This window comes from Elephas maximus, chromosome 1 (genome assembly GCF_024166365.1).
Source record: "Elephas maximus indicus isolate mEleMax1 chromosome 1, mEleMax1 primary haplotype, whole genome shotgun sequence".
Classification (NCBI taxonomy): domain Eukaryota; kingdom Metazoa; phylum Chordata; class Mammalia; order Proboscidea; family Elephantidae; genus Elephas; species Elephas maximus.
This window is the reverse complement of record NC_064819.1, coordinates 103,864,497-103,883,039: the sequence shown is the minus strand read 5'-3', so window position 1 is coordinate 103,883,039 and position 18,543 is coordinate 103,864,497. Positions and strand designations below refer to the sequence as shown.

At 45.4% G+C, this 18,543-nt stretch overlaps 1 protein-coding gene across 2 annotated transcripts in view; it reads right to left on the bottom strand.

The window, feature by feature from the left end:
• DAAM2 (dishevelled associated activator of morphogenesis 2) overlaps nt 1-13,735 on the bottom strand; it is a 152,005-nt gene extending 138,270 nt beyond the window's left edge. The window contains exon 1 of one of the 2 annotated variants that reach the window (XM_049891385.1): nt 13,593-13,735. The gene's annotated coding sequence lies outside the window, so the exon portion shown is untranslated. Of the gene's footprint in view, nt 1-12,880; nt 13,496-13,592 lie in introns of those variants that run through there. The other variant, XM_049891392.1, reaches the window with a different exon arrangement.
• Nucleotides 13,736-18,543: the final 4,808 nt, after the last annotated feature.

Below are 18,543 nucleotides of genomic sequence, written 5' to 3'. Positions count from 1 at the left end.
AGTTTCTTCCTGTGTGACCTTAGGCAAATCACTCAACTCCTCTGAGCCTCAGTTTCCCCATCTCTAAAAGGGGGTGATGGTGCCCATCTCATGGAATTGTTGTGAGGATTTGGTGAAGTAGTATAAATGAAAACACCTAGTTCAGTGCCTGGTACAGAACATATGCCTACTCCCATCAGGCTTTCTAGAACATGTGAGCATGGAGGATATGAACATCTCAGGAACCCTGGTATATTGCTAAGCCTCAAGCCTCTGCACCACCAATATTGGAACTGCTTCTTCTTATTTGAAGAAAATAGAAAACATGGTCTAACCACTTCGTAAAACTGCTTGGCAGCCCCTCCTAAAGCTGAGCTTGTGCATACCCTATGCTATGACCCAGCGGTCCCACTCCCAGGTACATACCAACAGATAAGTTCATATGTTCACCCAAGGACAAGTGCACAAATGTTCATTGCTGCGTTACACATAACAGGTAAAAACTTGGAAATCATCCAATGCCCATCAAAAGAAGAATGAAAAAACCATCTATATGAGACCAAAAGGTCAACAACAATTATTTTAAAGCAAAGATGAGAACATATGTGGGCAGGGACACTAAAAAAAAAAAAATGGAACAATCAGAATCCCATTAAAGAGAAGGTTGAAGGATGGTGAAAAATGTAACTAATATCACTGAAAATCTGTGTAGAAATTGTCCAGATGGGAACCTAATTAGCTGTATAAACTTTCACCTAAAAAACTGTAAAGTATTATTAAAAAAAAAAACACAGAAGAAGGGATCAATAAAGTGTGTGACATCCACATATTGGGATATTACACAACAATGAGAATAAATGATCTACACAACATTACGCTGAGCAAAGGATGCCAGGCAGAAATGAGTACACACTGCATGATTCCATTTACATCGAGTTCAAGAACAGACAAAACTAATTTGTGGTGTTAAAAGTCAGAACAGTGGAGGGGTGGTAGACAGAGGGCAGTCCCTGGCTAGTGCAGATGGATGGTGAGCTAGGCTGTTAACCAAGAGGTTGGCAGTTTGAGTCCACTCAGAGGTGGCTCAGAAAAAAACCCTGGAGATCTATCTACTTCCACAAAGTCAGCCATCGACAACCCCATGGAGCACAGTTCTACCCTGACACACACGGGGTCACCATGAGTCGGAACTGACTTGGCAGCAACTGGTGGCAGTAGTAGACAGAGGGGGCACAGGCGGCCCTCTGGAAGGGCTGGAAATGTTCCGTTCGTTGATCTGGGATGTCCAGTTTGAGGTATACACTTATAAATTAAATATTTGTCTGAATTGTGTTATACTTTAATAAAATTAAATTTTGAAAATGGAAAACATATTCCTTTCTTTGTAGAGAGTTGAGCAGACAAAATAGACGCTAAATTCTTAGCCAAATATAATGGGCAGTTTCATTTAATAAATGTTTGTTGAGCCCCAGCTCTGTGCCGGGTACTGAGCAAAGTGCTGGGGGAAGAGCTAACGAGACTTGGTGCCCTTCTCAAACACCATCCTCATTGTCTTCGGCATTGCTAACATTTCCTACTGCTTACTATGTGCCAGACACAGTTTCAATTCCTTTTTTGTTTGTTTGTTTGTTTACTAAATCATGCATTAGCCTTATCTTTATAACAACCCATTTTACAGATGAGGCAACTAAGGCACAAAGAGATGAAAGTAACTTTTGTAAGGTCACACAGCTCGCAAGAAGTAGAGTCAGAATTTGAACTCAGGCAGCCTGAGTCCAGTGCCTGTTCCCTGAACCACTACCTTGTATGGCCTCTCACAGCCAAGAAATGTGGTCTGTTTATCAGCTCTGTCAGCCATGGCATCCAATGAGGCAGCCACTGGTATTGGTAACGTTACCTCTGTTCAGGACAGCGGTGATGGTCAACTATCCACTGTGTGTCTTGGAAAGGCAGAGGCAGTTCCTAACCCCATCTCTGGGCAGCTGCCAGTCTAATACCACATGGTGGGGAAGAGACTGATAAACATGGATGGAGACTTTTAAAAAAGAAAAGAAAAAGAGTCATAGTGGCTTAGTTCTTTTACTGCCCAAAGTCCACAAAAAGTCTGAATTGACTTCAAACACTGTCTCTGGTATTGTGGAAATATTGACATATCTCCCCGCTGACCTGGACTCACTCCCTTTCCTTGATGCCCTGGTCAAGGGAACTTGAGGCTGGGGGTTGTGGTGTCTGGGAGGAAGCAAGAGAGGGAGCGTTGACACTGACCTCCAGGAATGTGGTCAGACATTGAGCTGTGAGTCTGGGTCCCTGACGCTGGTGTGTCGAGCGTTAATGACCCAGGAAAGCTTTGCTTTGGCGCCCAGGCTGGGTGATTGGTGAAAGGCAAGAGTGTTCAACACTCAACACTGAAGACTGCCTATGCTTGGGATAAAAGGAGCAAGAAACAAACACCCACAAGGAGGAATCGGATCTGGCAGGAGCCCACGCAGGCATGATATGGATACCAAGGCAGGCGGGAAGGTGGCTCCCAGTGGGCCAGGGTGCACAGCTAGCAGGTTCCCCTAAGACCACCCCTTTATACTGCAGAAGCACCGGTGAGGTACAGAGGAATCCCACAGGCCAACTTGTCCAACCCCGTCTCTAGGCAGGATGACAACAAAGATATTTGGTCAGATACACCTACCTCCCTCAGCTCAGCATGGAGCAAACACAAATTTGGCAATAAAATTCAAGACATATGCTCAGTGTGCCTGGTTACAACATGGCTCTATTTGTAGAGAAGTCAGTTGAGTGTCACCTAAAAAACACTGTCATTGTTGTTAGCTGTCATTGAGTTGGTTCCAACTCACGGCGAAGCAACACACAACAGAACAAAATGCTGCCCAGCCCTGTGCCATTGTTAGTTGTTATGATCCATAGGGTTTTCATTGGCTAATTTTTGGAAGTTAAATCACCAGGCCTTTCTTCCTAGTCTGTCTTAGTCTGGAAGCTCCACTGAAACCTGTCCACCAAAGGTGACCTTGTTGATATTTGAAATACTGGTGGCATAGCTTCCAGCATCACAGCAACATGCAAGTCACCCCGTGCAATAAGCTGGCAGACTGGTAATAGAAACACCTCACGCACAGGAAAAATGCACGTTTCATATTCTGACACAGCTGCCAACAATTATCCAGAAAATAATGCACTCTTTCAACATACTAATAATAAAAAGTCAAAACTTCTGGAGTTTTATCAAGCACCATGCCCAGAACTTTATGTGCTTCATCTTACTGAACTGTCTCAACAACCTATGAGCTGGGTAGTATCATTATCTCCATTTTACAGATAAGAAAACCGAAGCACAGGCAAGTTTAGTAAGTCGTTGGGCAGGTCATTAAACGGCAAAGCAGGCTGAGTCCCTCAGGAGGCAGACTCTGAGATGGAACATAGCGTGCAGGAGCTTCATTAGGAAGGACTCTTGGAGTCACCACCTGTGGGAGGAAAGGGCAGGATAGGAGGCAACACTGAGCAGAGGGAGAAGTGGGGCTGTGATGCAGTCTCAACGAAGGCCTCAGACAACCCCATGGAGCCCTGAAGTTGGGACGGCCCTTTAGAATTGCCCCACATTGGGGTGGAGGGTCAGGTCTTCATAGCTCCCCCAGTCACTGGCTGCAAGGTGACCCAGGAGAAGACCGTAACCATGGGCAGGGTAACTCTTCAGAAGAGGCAATTCCAAAGAGGGCTGAACACTGACACCACTCCCTGCAGCTAGGGACTCAGTCCTGAAGGGACCCTGGGCGGCACAGGCCAGTGTCTACTACACAGGTATTTGTATTCAGCCAGGCAGTCTGATTGTAGACGCCATACTTCACTATCACACTATGCTGCCTGATTTGTTCAATCAGGGCACTTCTCCAATCTAACTTATCAATCTTTGATGTTTCCTGTTGCATGGTCTGCATACTCAGTGATTAAGGCGGCCCAAGGAGGGAAGGCTAAATCTGCTAAGAAGGCACTGCAGCCACAGAGCCTGATAACTGGGTAACTTCCTGTGATGGTTAATTTTATGTGTCAATTTAGCTAGGCTATGGTTCCCCATTGTTGGGCCAAACGCTAATCTAGCTGCTATTCCATAACGTCATCTAATGTAAATTGTAATTAAAAAAAAAAATGTAACAGATCACTCAGTTGGGTATGTTCTGCCATTAGAATAAAAAAAGACACTTTGTCAGAACTTCAGTCTGCACTTTTTCCCATCACCTTTCCTATAGATCTTGGGATGCAAACCTGCAGGAGTCTCCAGCCTGTTGCCTGACCTATATGCCTATATATATAGCATTGAGAGAGCCCTGGTTGTAGAGCAATTGCCTGACTGATAACCAAAAGGTTGGCGGTTTGAACCCACCCACCAGCTCCATAGGAGAAAGACCTGGTGATCTGCTCCCTAGAAAACCCTATGGGGCAGTTCTACTCCATTACACGGGGTCACTATGAGTTGAAAATTGACTCAACAGCACCCAATAACAACAAATATATATATAGGCTATGGCTCTCAGCTGTTTGGCCAAACACTAGTCCAGTTAAGTGCTACGGCTGCTAACCAAAGGGTCGGCAGTTCAAATCCACCAGCGCTCCTTGGAAAGTCTAATGGGCAGTTCTACTCTGTCCTACAGGGTCGCTATAAGTCGGAATCGATGTGACGGCACTGGGTTTGTGTTTTATATATATATCTCTTTGGTCTTAGAATACTAAGACACTTCTGTAGAGCCAGGGCACAAATAGGGGCCACAAATAACGTGGCCATACCCCAGGGTGGTCATAGGTTAACACCAAAGCACAGCCTTCCTGTGTGACTGATGCTCAATATGTCAGATTCAGGGACCCAAACTAGTCATCATTCAGGATGAAACCATGTTTAAAAACCAACTGATAATAACCATCCCAGCATGAAGAGCGTGATCCCAAATCTGTAAAACTGTATATGTATTTATGCATAAAGAAATCAGGAAAAAAAAGAGTAAGATCGATGGAAACGATGTGCTTGATCTATGGTCAAGGGAAAGAAAAGCATGCTGCAGAGTGATGTGCAATTTCGGTGAAAAAGGAACCCTCAAGCAACAATACTCGCTATGTATTGTATATATTGGTATGAATAAAGGAGAAGATACCTAAGGCTGTTCTAAAAAAATAAATAAAAAATAAAAACAATTGTCATCAAATCAACTCCCACCCATGAAACTCCATGTGTGTCACAGTAGAACTGTGCTCCACAGGGTTTTCACGGTTGATTTTTCAGAAGTAGATCGCCAGGTCTTTTTTCTAAGGCACCTCTGGGTGGACTTCAACTGTCAATTTTTTTAGTAAGCAGTCAACCATGTTAACCATCTGTACCCCCCAGGGACTCCAAAGGATATACAACTAGGGTATTAGCATTCATTACCAGGATGTGGCAGGGCATGGAGATGGTTAGCTTTATCTTTATGTATCTTTGCATGGTGTTGATTACTCGTGCAAAGAAGAAGGAAATACTTTCATAATTTGGAAAAATCAAATAAAGAAAATGTTAAAAAGAAAAAAAAGAAAGGACGAACGAACTTGCATGGTGCCACATGACAATGGGGATCTATATAAAAATGTTATTTAATTCCTTCTCCTCCCGTGCCTCTTAGGAGATAGATCTTAATTGTCCATTTGGGAATGAACAAAAGAAACATTTAATGCAAAGCCAAGTTTTTTTTCCTATGCCCCTTAACCATTAGAAAATAACTTCTTTTTAATATTATTTCACACAAAATATGTATCTGCCACCAAAATAAATCTGCCACTAAAATCTATAAAAAGTATGCAACACAGTCTGACTAGCAATGTTGGAAATGATCTGCTGTTTGGTATTATCCGTGACACTGCTTCTCTCTCATACCGTGCTAATGCAAGCTGACCATTCAAAGCCAACTCCCAATTATCTTGGCACATATACATGAAAATCCCAGAGAGGCCAAAAGCTGACTTTTCCCCACATCTGCTGACAAGAAGTCAAGGAGTTGGTTTTCAGTTTCTTCCGTCTTTCCCTGTCCCTGACAAGGAGAGGTGCTCCAGAGGACAGGAGTCACTAAAGTGGGAGGGTGAGAACACAGGGGTCCACATGGTCTCTAACTGGGTAGGTCTTCTCTCTCTGGTTGGTTAGGGTGTTTGCTCTTGCAATCCCCTCAGCACCTGGGCAAGGCTACTCATTCCTCAAGGGTAACTGGGATATTAGTACATTGCATCAAGGGTCTAATCGGCACTGTTTGGCCACCAGGTGTGGACTCTACAATTCAATTTGACTCTTATGAGCTCCAGATACGTATAAGGCACGAAGAAGATTCAATTCTTCCTTGCCTGTAATGCAGCGTGTTAACTATTATGACAGAGAGGTGTGCCAAGTTCATGGGAACAAGGAGGAAGGAGTGATGGAGGTGGTGGGAGCCTTGCAAAGGGGGTTTGAGGGAGAAGGAGACACCTGAGCTAAGCCTTGCAGGATGAACAGAAATAAACCAGGAAGATAAGGATTGGGGAAGGGTCTTCCAGGTAGAAAGAACTACAAATAAGGGTATAGCAATGGGACATGCTTGCGTTTGATTCAATGCAATAAAGTCTGGATTAACCTCGAGGCATGATAGAGATTGCTGACTAACCCACCTGCCTCACAGGAGTCTCAACATCCTGTGGCCTGACCCGGGTTTCTGAAAAGGACACCCTTGCCATCAGAAAACGCATGTCAGTGTTTCTTCCTCACACCAATTTACTGACCGCTTATTTTTCCTACCACATCCCTTGTTCTGTCTCGTGACACTGCATTTAGATTTTGACTGTAGCCTAGCTAGCTTTTCTTCTACTTGGTTAATTGCCAGTGACAACAATACAACCATCATAGCAGTAGTTAACATTTGTTGAATGCTTATTCCAGGCCAGGGGCTATGCAAAAAAGGGAGGTATATTATTATTATCCCCATTTTTCAGATGAGCAAACTGAGGCTCAGAGAAGTGAAGTAATTTGCAAGGTCATATCACAGGGTAAGTGGTAGAACCAGGATTTGTCTGATTCTAAAACCCATGTTCTTAGCCACCATGCTGTAATGACCTTCCCTCAGCTATACTTGCTCTGATTGCCTCTGAGATCAAGAGCAGGACTCAGCAAACTTTTTCTGTAAACAGTCAGATTACAAGTATTTTCAGCTCAGTGAGTCATATGACACTCAAGTCTGCCATTGTGGCATGAAAGCAGGTATAGACAATACATAAAAGAATAGGCATGGCGTGTTCCAAAAAAACTTTATTCACAAAACAAGGTGACAGGCTGGGTTCAACCCATGCAGGTCATAGGCTGCTGACTTCCTGGTCTAGAGTCGTTTGTTTAGTCATTCATTTAGCTAATGTTTAATGAGTGTCTACTTTGTGCCTGGGTGATGCAAACAGCTGGGTGTGGGTTAGTACTTGGCTATTAACTGGAAGGTTGGAAGTTCAAGTCCAGAGGTGCCTTGGAAGAAAGGCCTGGCAATCTACTTCTGAAAAATCAGCCACTGAAAACCCTATGCAGCACAGTTCTACTCTGACATACATGGGGTTGCCAAGGGTTGGAGTAGACTTGACAGTAACTGGTGTTTTTTTTTTTTTTTGCTTTGTGCCTGGCAGTGTTCTAGGTGTTGGGAATAGAGTAAGAAGCTCACAAAGTTTCCACCCTCTTGGAGCTTAAATCAGGCACAGTTTTGGCTGTTTCACACACATCCAATACTGTGGGCCCTGGCCTTGACGCCCTCCTTCAGATCAGTCGTTCTCAATTTTGACTACACTTTCAATCACCTGGGAGCTTGTAAACCTATCAATGCCTGGTCTCCACACCCAGAGATTCTGACCTAATCTGGGCCCATGTATTGATACTTTTACAAGTTCCCCAGTGATTTTCATGTGCAGTCAGGGTTGAGCCCCTCTGCTTAGAGAGCTGTTTGCCTCTTCCACTTACTTGCAGTGTGAAATGGAGCAAGTCTTTTCAGTTCTCAGAGCTTTGGTTGTAAAATGTGGTCAAGACCAACCTCACAAGGTTGTTATGAGGATGAAATGAGATCATGTGTTTTTCAAACTGTAAAGTATGGCACAAATGTAAGGTGCTGTTATCATTTTGCCATTATTATTAGATTTTAATGTTAGGTAATGCCTCAAAGATTTCTGTCCCCAGCTTTGATGCTGATTTATTGAACCATGATGGTGTTTAGAATTTTTAAAACAAGCTGTATAGAGAGTTCACCAATAGCCCAGGTTCATGGATGAGTGAGTTGGTAGCCTTTCCTTTATTCCAATACAGGATCACGTGGGGCTGCCAATTGCTTGGCATGGGAAGGGCTGGTCTGTGGCCCTCTTTTGTGTTAAAAGTCCCCATCTCCAGGCTGAGAGAGCTGACCTTTGAACACTATTGAGCCTTGAATAAGCAGCTTATTTACTTTGACTCATGGACAAATGTCCAAATCCACGTACTTTCATGAGCTTAGAACTGGAGAGGAGAAAGGCATGGACATCTGCTGAGCAACGACCACTTTGCTAGGTCCCTCCCATACATTAAGATCCCTGGGTGGCACAAATGGTTTGCACCCAATTACTAACCAGAAGGTTGGCAGTTTGAACCCATCCCCAGCTGTGCCACAGAAGAAAGGCCTAGTGAACTGCTTCTATACAGATTACCGCCTAGAAAGCCCTATGGAGCTCAGTTCTATTCTGTAACACATGGGGTCGCTGTGAATCAGAATCAACTCAACAGCTATGGATTTGGTTTTGCTTTCCCACATATTATTCCATTTCATCTTCAGATCAATCCTGGGGAGTAACGATAGACACTGTTCACGTTTTACAAATGGAGAAGACACAGAGAGGTTGAACGGCTTGTGATCTGGTGGTGCCAGAATTCTAACCTAGGTCTCCTTGATTCAAATGCTTTTTGCAGGAACCATGGGGTATCCTCTTCCGCCACCAAACACCAAACAGCTTAAAGTTCATTTTTCCCAGATTCTTTTTTAGGGATGACTCAGAAACCCCTCCACAACACCTGCTAATGACTATAGTCTAATACTCCTTGGACGGCACTAGAATAGCAATGAATAGGTCCAAAGAAAAGACACTTCCTCCCTCCACAGCATCTTGACTGTAATGAAACAAAACCCAATGCCTTTGTAATGAAACAAAAAAAATGTGAGGAGAGAGTTGGAGAAATAGATGCCGCCAGAAGTGAGGAATCCACTGATCCCCCAATCTGGGCCATCTCAAGAGAAGTTGGCCACTAGCTGAGCCTATTAAAGCTTAAAAGTCATCCCAGGCCATGGTTAAAGAGAGAGCTTGAGCAAAACAAAAACAAATGTGATCTTCAAAGTCTTAAATGTCAACTTGAAGTATAACTTAGAAGCTCTGGCACAGTCCAAGAGAACCTGCAGCTGCTCTCTTCAGCATCAGATGCTCCTTTCTTCCTTTGGAGCAGTCACTCCCTTCACAACGGGTCGATCAGGGCACAGGGGGCAGCCTCCCCACCACAGACCTGCTCAGATGTTTACAGCTGGCTAAAGCTTCCCATTCTTTGCAATCTATCAGATTCTTCTCTTTCTCTGACCTGAGTGCCCTTGACAAGCAGAGGCTGCCCAGCCAACCTCTGACCTCAGGCTTTTCCTTTAAGACTCAACCCCTTCTTAACCCTCCTGCCTGGCCCCAGACCATACACACACTACCTGCTTTGCTGCCCTTTACCCTCCCAAGAGCTCAAATTCAGGAGTGGTTTCTAGACCAGACATCCAGGACACCTGGTGCCTTCCCCACCCCCAGGATAATGGACCAGACATGCTCACAGGTAATCCCCACTGGCCATCTTCTCTAGAGGTATGACGTAAGGGTAACCTGAGCCTGAGAAACTACCAATTGGCCTTCAATAATGGAAAATATGTAGCCAGGTTTGAGGAGGGGTCCTTTTCAAACAACACTGGCTGATGGCTGAGGAACTGAAAAATAAAAATAATGGTGTTCCTTTATTAAGGGTTTACAGCATTCCTAAAAAGCCCTGGTAATGCAGTGGTTAAGTGCTCGGCTGTTAACTAAAAAGTTGGCAGTTCGAACCCACCAACAGCTCTGCAGGAGAAAAGACCTGGCAATCTGCTCCCATAAAGATTACAGTGTAGGAAACCCTACGGGATAATACTAATCTGACACATAGGATTGCTGTGAGTCAGAAGCAACTCAATGGCTCACAACAATATTCCTACTTTCATTCTTTTGTCCTTTTGCATAGATACCATTTTCATAATAACCCTATGAGGTAAATGTTGCCCTCATTTTACAGATGAGGAAACTGAAGCTCGGAAGGAATAAGCAATTTGCCGAAAGTGGTTAGTCTATATATAGATCACAGTTCTTTCCCAAGCAATCTGCCCTGAAGTCCACACTCTTTCCATCGTGCCAGGCTGCATTGGAAATCCAGAGCTGAATGACACAGGATCCCCAAATACAGAGACTCTGGCTATGGGGAATTAGGGAGTCACTCACTATTAACACCAAGGATGCCATTAAGACTTCTTCCCGTCAGGTACATTTGCTCTTTGGACCTTCGGGAGAACCTTGAGAATGTATCCTCTCTAATTACTGTGATCTTGGAGATATCCAAAGAGATGACCAGAAGCTTGAGCGGATAAGAAGGGGCAGTGAGAAGGCTTCAATCTCACCCCAAGCTTCAGAGGCATGGGAATTAAGCCCAGGCCTGAGGCTGATGAAATGTTTCCCAGAGTAAATCCAGAAGGGCCAGGATTCCATTGACCCTCCTGTGAAACCCCACTAGGCTAAAAGAGTTGAAAGCTGGGTTACCTCCCTCACCTTCAGCTCTCCCTGAGGAGTCCTGTGTTGAGACAAGAGTATTTCTGGGAGTCTACCTCCAATATCCCTGGATGATGCAAAAGATTAACCCATTTGACCATTAACTGAAAGGTTAGAGGTTCGAGTTCACCAGAGGCACCTTGGAAGAAAGGCCTGGCAATCTACTTCCAAAAAATCAGCCATTGAAAACCTCAGGGAGCACAACTCTACTCTGACACATAGGGGGTTCCCATGAGTTGGGATCAAATTAATGGTAAGGGGTACTTGTTACCTCCAATGGCTCCTCTTCGCTCCTGGATGTTTAGCCTTCTATTTTTAAATATTGGCAATGAGCAGGAACATTTAAACTTGTTATGTCCATTAGTTACACTGAAATCAAAGAAGAAAGTCTCCATCTCATAGACTATCTCTAAGCCCTCCCTACCACTTGAAATCAGTCATTGTCCTTATTCTTTACCCCTGGATTCAAGACTCTTAAGTAATGGGGAAATTTTAACCTGTATTATGGCAGAAACTTTGGGGGCAGGGAGTTGGAATTGAGGATTGAGTAGAGAACATGTTCCCACAGAAGCAGTAGTATTTAACCTTCCCTGGCTCACCAAAAGAAATAACATCCACAAGCCTTTCCTACTCAGCAGCCCTCACAGCCTCTACCTTCCTGAGTTCCCCACTCCATAGGTTCTAATGCCCAGAAGAACTTTCTCTCCTCTCTTTGTCCTGATGGGGGCATGAGTATTCCCTTAACATCCCAGGAGCTAGACGAAAAGCTCAGAAAACTCAGCTAGGAGTTATGAGCCAGAGTGTGCAACACCAGAAGGCCAAACAATAACAGCACAGTCTGTTTTGTTTTTTAAGGACTAAATGGGGATAGATGTAACTCCCACCACAGATGAAGAAATGGGCAGTTTGTGCTTCCATACATGAGGCCACCACCATCCCTGCAAAGTCATGTACCCATAAACACACAGGCACGTGAGTCTCACTGGTACGAAGTTACCCCTGTTTGCACACGCTTTGGTTTACGTTACCCATAAGATAATTTCTTTCTTCAGTGCACTTAAGGTGACAATGTACCCCTGAAGCTAAATAAGTCTATTTCTGACATTGATGTCTGCCCAGTCTTTTACGATGCTTCCCCAGGGGTCAATTTGCCTAATTTCCAAAATCTTTCTCAAATCTGAACTTCCTGGAGGTCTGTTTATATCTCCAGATTTCCTCCCCATCCCTTTATTCTTTCATTTTTCTAGGACACAGGGAGAGTCCTGTAATCGTCCTTCCACCCGAACATTGCAGGTTTGCAAAATACAGAACCAGAGACCCAGCTCCAGCAAAGCTGAAAACGCCCTCACTCTAGTCACTTGTTTGTCAGACACAGCTACGGACCACCCCCCCACCCCCCGCCAGTGCCACGCATGGTGCTTTCAAGTGAGGGCAGATCCGTCCATATGGCCCCCAGACTCCCTTTGCTCCCCACTCTCAGTAGAGCATCCTTTCTCCCCCACATCCCAGGGAAAAATCTATCTCCTTCTTCAACTGAGTCCTCAGAGAAATCCAAGAAACTAATGCCAAACTTGGAATGGAGGAAACACAAAACTTTAAACTTTTTAGAAATGGGAAGTTGTCTTCCTGCCCATGTGAGCTTCAGAGAACCCTAAAGGGACTCTTTCCTGGAGAGGTGTGATTTTCCTTCTCACCCCTCTGTGGAACTTTCCAAATGCACCACAGAACGGTGGAAAAGTGGCCAAGGCAGAGAGAGAAGAGTTAAATCAAGCCCAGACCTCAGCAATCTGTGTTCAATTTTGATAAAAATCTCTCCCCCTCTCCCCCACCACCCCCCTTCCTCCACCCCACAGCTCAGACATGTCTCCTTATGTTAAGAGCTTGCATCTTGTTTGGGGCACTGCAGCGTTCCCTGACAACCTGGCCCACACCCCACTGTGGGTACAAATGGCAGACACATCCACCCCACTCCCAGGCAGGCTGGACACAGAGCACAGCGTCCTGGCCACAGAGCACAGCGTCCTGGCCACCACCTCAGCCTCACCTCCTTACAGTGACTGCCCCCAGAGCAGATCCATCCTTCCCTGGTGAAGTCAGAGTTCTATTACCACAGCAGGGCCAGAGCACCAGGCTGGGCAGTTGCTGCAGGTGCTGAGATCCCCAGAGTCAGGACCCCCCTCCTGGGATGTTCCTTTCCGGGCCCAAGCTCCCACTACCCCTGAGAACAAGAGCCTCACTGCTCCCTCTGCCCTGCCTGCTGGCCAGAGGCCAGTCTTGCAAATGGAAGTTGGAGGCTTGCAAAGAGTTAAATCCACCCAGATGAAGGCACAAGCTGAACTGGGGGGGAGGGAGAGATAAAACCACCACCAAAAAGTTGTTCATTTAGGGGGTGCCTTCTATCTTTGTCCACTTGTGACAACAAGGAATCGGATTTCAAAGCCACAAAAAAACTTTTTTTTTAAAGATTTCCAAAGACATTTCCTGTATCCAGATGTGCCAACACACACACACAACACACATGCAAACACACACACACAGAGGCCCTGGGAGCCCACTCAAGAAGTGTCAGGGCTCCTGCAAACACTTCAGAGAAACAAAACAGCCAGCCAGTGGAGTTGCTGCCGTCCCAATCCCGCTTGAGCATTCTAAAGAAAGGGGGGGAGTGGAGAAGTGGCCCCCCAGTAACGCCCCTCCGCGGCCCCCAGCCCCCAGCAACCTGAAGCGGGGCAGAGAGCGGCAGGGCCTGCTGCGCTTACCCCGAGGAGCCCATGGCGCGTGGGCCGGCGCTCCGCACCGTGTAATCCGCCCGAGCGCGGCCGCCGCTCGCCCGCCCGCTCTGCTAGCCGGTCCGCTCTCCCCTCTCTCCGCTCGGTACTGGACTGTATTCCGACAGCAACCACCGCTGTTCTCCCTCCCGGCCCAGCCTCTCTCCCCTCCCGCCCTCCCTGCCCTGACGTCAGCCGTCTTGGACGGGATATTTATGGCAAGGATACTCTCAATTTCCCCTAGGTAGGGTTCTGATTGCAGCTCTTTGGGATTTGTAATTTTCACACTTTCAGACAGAAAAGCGCCACAGAGGAGGGGAGGGAGGAAGGGAGCGAGCAGCAGGCAGGGCAAGGCGGACAATGAGGGTAGCTGTTTCCAGCTCTGGCAAGCGGCCCTCTCAGGGCTCCCTCTGCTTTGGCAACATTTAAGGGTCAGCAGGTAAAAGTGGCGACCTGGGCAGGGAGTTTCTCCTCCACTCCCCGTCTGGTCTCAGGGTGGCTGAGGGGGTCAGGTGCTGGGCCAGGTGCTAGGGCATCGTTTCTTCTTCACCAAGGTGTCCCAGGAAGGTGCTGGGGCAAGAACGGAGATCCATCAGGCAGAGCAGAACAGCTAATTAGAAGCCTTGGTCCACACCCTATCAACTTTTCCATTTCTTCTTTGGGAGTGTGTATATTAAAAAAAAAAAAAAGTTTATTTTTATTAAATTATGTTCCACACTCCCTGCCTCTGTTTTCCAACTCAGCACCAGTCAATTCATCTTACTTCATTGCTTATATACATAAATCCAGCCATTTACAATAGCTCTTATTCATACATTTAAAAATTGCTTTTAATTTTTTAAAAAAGAGATTGTGGGCCATCGCTTTGATGGGACTAGAAATTGCCTTAGTCGGGAGCTTCTGTCTCATCTATGATTGGCAATGCTCTCACGTAGGCATTTGGTCTTCTCTGTTTTCCCTCCATGCTCCCAAGAGTCTCTGTGGAAGCAGATGGTACCCACACTGGGTGGGACCCAGACATAGTTTTCTGGGTTCTGCCGATCACTGGCACTTTTGAAGAGCATCACCAGTTCCTAGGGTTGGCTGTGTCTCCACTAAACTTGGTTTAAGGTCCATCTTTTCAGAGTAGAGAAAAAGGGTGTGAATGTTCTATCCTTCATGGTCCCAAGGATTAGAGAATGAACTTAAGAACAATACACATCAGATGAAAATTACCTGTACACTTAGATAACATAATCAAAACAAAGCAAACCCGTTGCCTTTCCAGCTCATGGCGACCCCATATGTTACAGAGTGGAATTGCTGCATAGGGTTTTCTTGGCTGTAATCTTTATGGAAAGCAGATCGCTAGGCCTTTCTTCTGCGGGGCTGCTGGGTGGGTTCAAACTTCCAACCTTTAGGTTAGCAGCCAATCACGAACTGCTTGTGCCACTGAAGGACCTTAGATAACATAGGCACGTATGTGTTCTACTCCCAATTAATGGGAGGGAGCAGGAATAACCACAAATCATCATTAAACACAACTATTAGTGAACTCTCTGTAAGCCCGGACGGGGTAGACCCGAGGGTGTGCCTTAACCTCAGTTAAAGTGCAGCAGGGACTCAGGACTTGGAATGTGTTTACCTCTTTGGCAGCGGCCGGTTAGGGCTATCTGCCAGAAGGAGCCAAGTCTTGGGGCTGGGCCTCTTGGTGGGGGACAGCCAAGCTGTTTTGGTCCAAGCCACAGAGGGCCCCAGAGCACTGCTATTTGGTTGCTGGGATGTCAGGTTGACCTACTGAACATCATACGCCACTGCCACTTCCCTCCAAGCCCTTCCTTAAATTAAAGCTCTGTGGGCAAGGTGAGCTTTGCTCCATGGTTGCTAGTAGGTGCCCTGGAATAGATTTCTATTCATAGCGACCCCATGTGACAGAGTAGAACTACCCTATAGGGTTTTCTAGACTGTAGTCTTTATGGGGACAGATCACCAGGTTTTTCTCCCGCGGAGCTGCTGGGTGGATTTGAACCACCACCCTTTCAGTTAGCAGCTGAGCACTTAGCCTTGCACCATCAGGGCTCCCCTTTTTCCCACCCCCCGTGGAAAATGCTGTGAATTAGCTTTCAAATGTCATTGGCAAACTCCTTCTCCCTTGCCTTCCTCAGCTAAAGAATCTGTAATTCTACAATATCCAACATCCTAGACTCTCTTATAGCAAGGGATAGCTATGAGACCCCGTTTTGGCCTGTGAGATTGCCATGTAGAAGGCAAGGGTCAGTTTCCACAAAATCTCTTCATGAAAAGGTCAGATTCAGATGGCATGCCCCTTCATCCCTTTGCCATTCCCCATTCCTCCTTCCCATTTCTTCTTTCTTGGAATGTGGATACGATGCCTGGAGATGCAACAGCCATCTTGTAACCTTGAGAACAAAAGTCACTTCAGGGTGGTAGAGCAGGAAGATAGGAGCTTGGGCCTTTGATGACATCCGGAAGTGGTTGCCCCTGCCTCTGACTTCTTCTTAAGTGAGAAAATAAACCCCTATGTATTTTAAGTTATTGTAGTTGAGCTTTCTGTTATTTACAGACAAACACAATTATACCTCATACATTCCCAACAATCCACTGAAATGTAATATTGAGACAATTCCTGACCATTGGCTTATAAAAATTATTAACATGATTTTTATATAATTCTTTATAGTTGCCAAAGTATACTCACATATAGTATCTCCTCTGAACCTCACAACTTTCGGAAGTATCATTATAACCTCCATTTTTTATAAGAAGATAAGCCAGATCTGGTAAGGGTCCTGCCTGAGATCACACAGTCAGAAAACAGGGGACCTCAGACACTAACCAGTTCCTCTGACTCCAATTCCATGTATTTTCTGCATCATCTCTAATAACACAACAACAACAACAGCAAAGTTCAAAGAAGAATCCTTATTCCTCTTAAATTAATGTGAATTCTACCAAGATGAAGCAAACTGCAAGTAAATTCTGGAACTGGAAAGTGCCACAGTCCACTTAGAAATTAAGTCCAGTCCTCTGTCTCCCCTAACTGCCCATCACTTCTTCAGCTACTCTCTGACATCCTACCCCGAATCCCTTTGGTAGATCTTTCCAAGGTCAAAATAACTTTCTAGATGAACCCAGTCCAGTCTTGTCACTCTTCATTCTCACATCCTTTGGAAGGCTTAGACCTCCCCTTTCTTGAAGTGCTTCTCTCATGGACATCTTTCTGTCACCATATCTTCTCTGGTACAGTTTCTTTTCCTGATTTCTCTTCTTTTACCTAAATGTTGATACTCCCAGGGTTCGGTCAGCAGCCGTTCTTTTCCTAAGCATCACAGACTCTCCTCTTGCAATTTCCTCCTTTCTCGTGAATTCGATGACAGGCTTCAGTGACTGCTTCTGAAAGTCAACCACTCTCTCTTTGCCCAAATCTATATTCCAACCACCATTTTCCCGTCAACTTTAGCCCTGCTTTTCCAACCTCTTTTTGCATATACTGGAGTTCATGTGTCAACCAACAAAAAGGTTAGCGGTTTGAATCCACCCAGAGGCACCTTGCAAGAAAATCCTGGCAATCTACTTCCAAAAGGTCACAGTCATTGGAAACCCTATGGGACACAGTTCTATTCTGACACACAGGGGGTCACAATGAATCATAATTGACTTGATGGCAAGTGATTTTTTTTTTTAGTTTATTTTATATACCACCTAGCCCGTGGTGAGTACTAAATAAATGATATCTATTATTATTGAAAAAAGGAGGCAAGAAAATTAGTAAGGTGTAAAAGAGTATTATGACTCACTCACTTCTAGTATCAGGAGCTAAGGTGTGCTCATCCCTCCTTGGAATTCACCACAGGCCAATCTAATTGTCCACAGTCATAGGAAATGTAATGGCACTAATAGAAATTAGAAGCAGCAGCCCAAACAGAAATGAAGTGGCAGATCTAATGAAAATTAGGATGTCCTTGTGAACTCCTTTTCATGCGCAGTGTCTGTGACAGTCTGCCTACAAGATCAAAACTGAGCACCTTCATTCCAGGCAAATTAAGAGAAAAGAAGGCATTAACATGAGATGAGAGAGAACCAGAGATGTAGAGGTGGTGGATGTGGGAGCATGAGGAGGATGGGGACAGGAGAAGTGAGGCTGAAGGCCAACAGATCATTCCCAGTCTGGGGAAGGGAGTCTCCATCCTGCCCAGGTGGTCTTACTCCAGTTTTATGGGGAAGAGGAACAGACAAAGCTTATAAAAAAAAGTGGATCTCAGTGCTAAGGAACTCTGTTTGAAGTCATAAGCCCTGAAGAGTCCATGAAATGGGAGGGTCCATTTTGGGGTCATCTGATTTATCCCCTACCTCCAGCCCTATCACTCACAGAGCCCTAATGTAGGCAGGTATCTCTTCTATTCTCAAGACCACGAGCGAGGGAGGCTCCATCTTTCTTCTCCCACCAGTCACCTGCATATTCTGGTATATCCCGTGAATATAGAGTGCGGCTCTATGCAGTACATCTGGAAAATTGTATTTGTTTGCTGCAGGATCCTCACATAACTCACCAAACTTGGCCCGGCTTCCAAAGTCCGCCATGCACTTTCAAGCCCCGCATATTCATGGGGAGAAAACTTCACAAAGATCTCCTTAGTCACTCCCCAGGGCTAGAACTCCTGGTCTAAACATAGTGCGTGGGTCATAGTGGCACTTAGTAAAAGACTTTTTGAAGAATGAACAAGAATCCCATAAATATGTTATCTAATCAAGATGAGGCTCTCTATGAATAACATACCTCTTTCCTCGATTTGCAGTCCCTGGGTGATGCAAATGGGTAAGCGCTCTACTAGTAACCAAAAGCTTGGTGTTTGAACCCACCCAGAGGTGTCTCAGAAGGCGGGCCTGGTGATCTGCTTTTGAAGGGTCACAGCCATAGGAAACCCTATAGAGCAGAGTTATA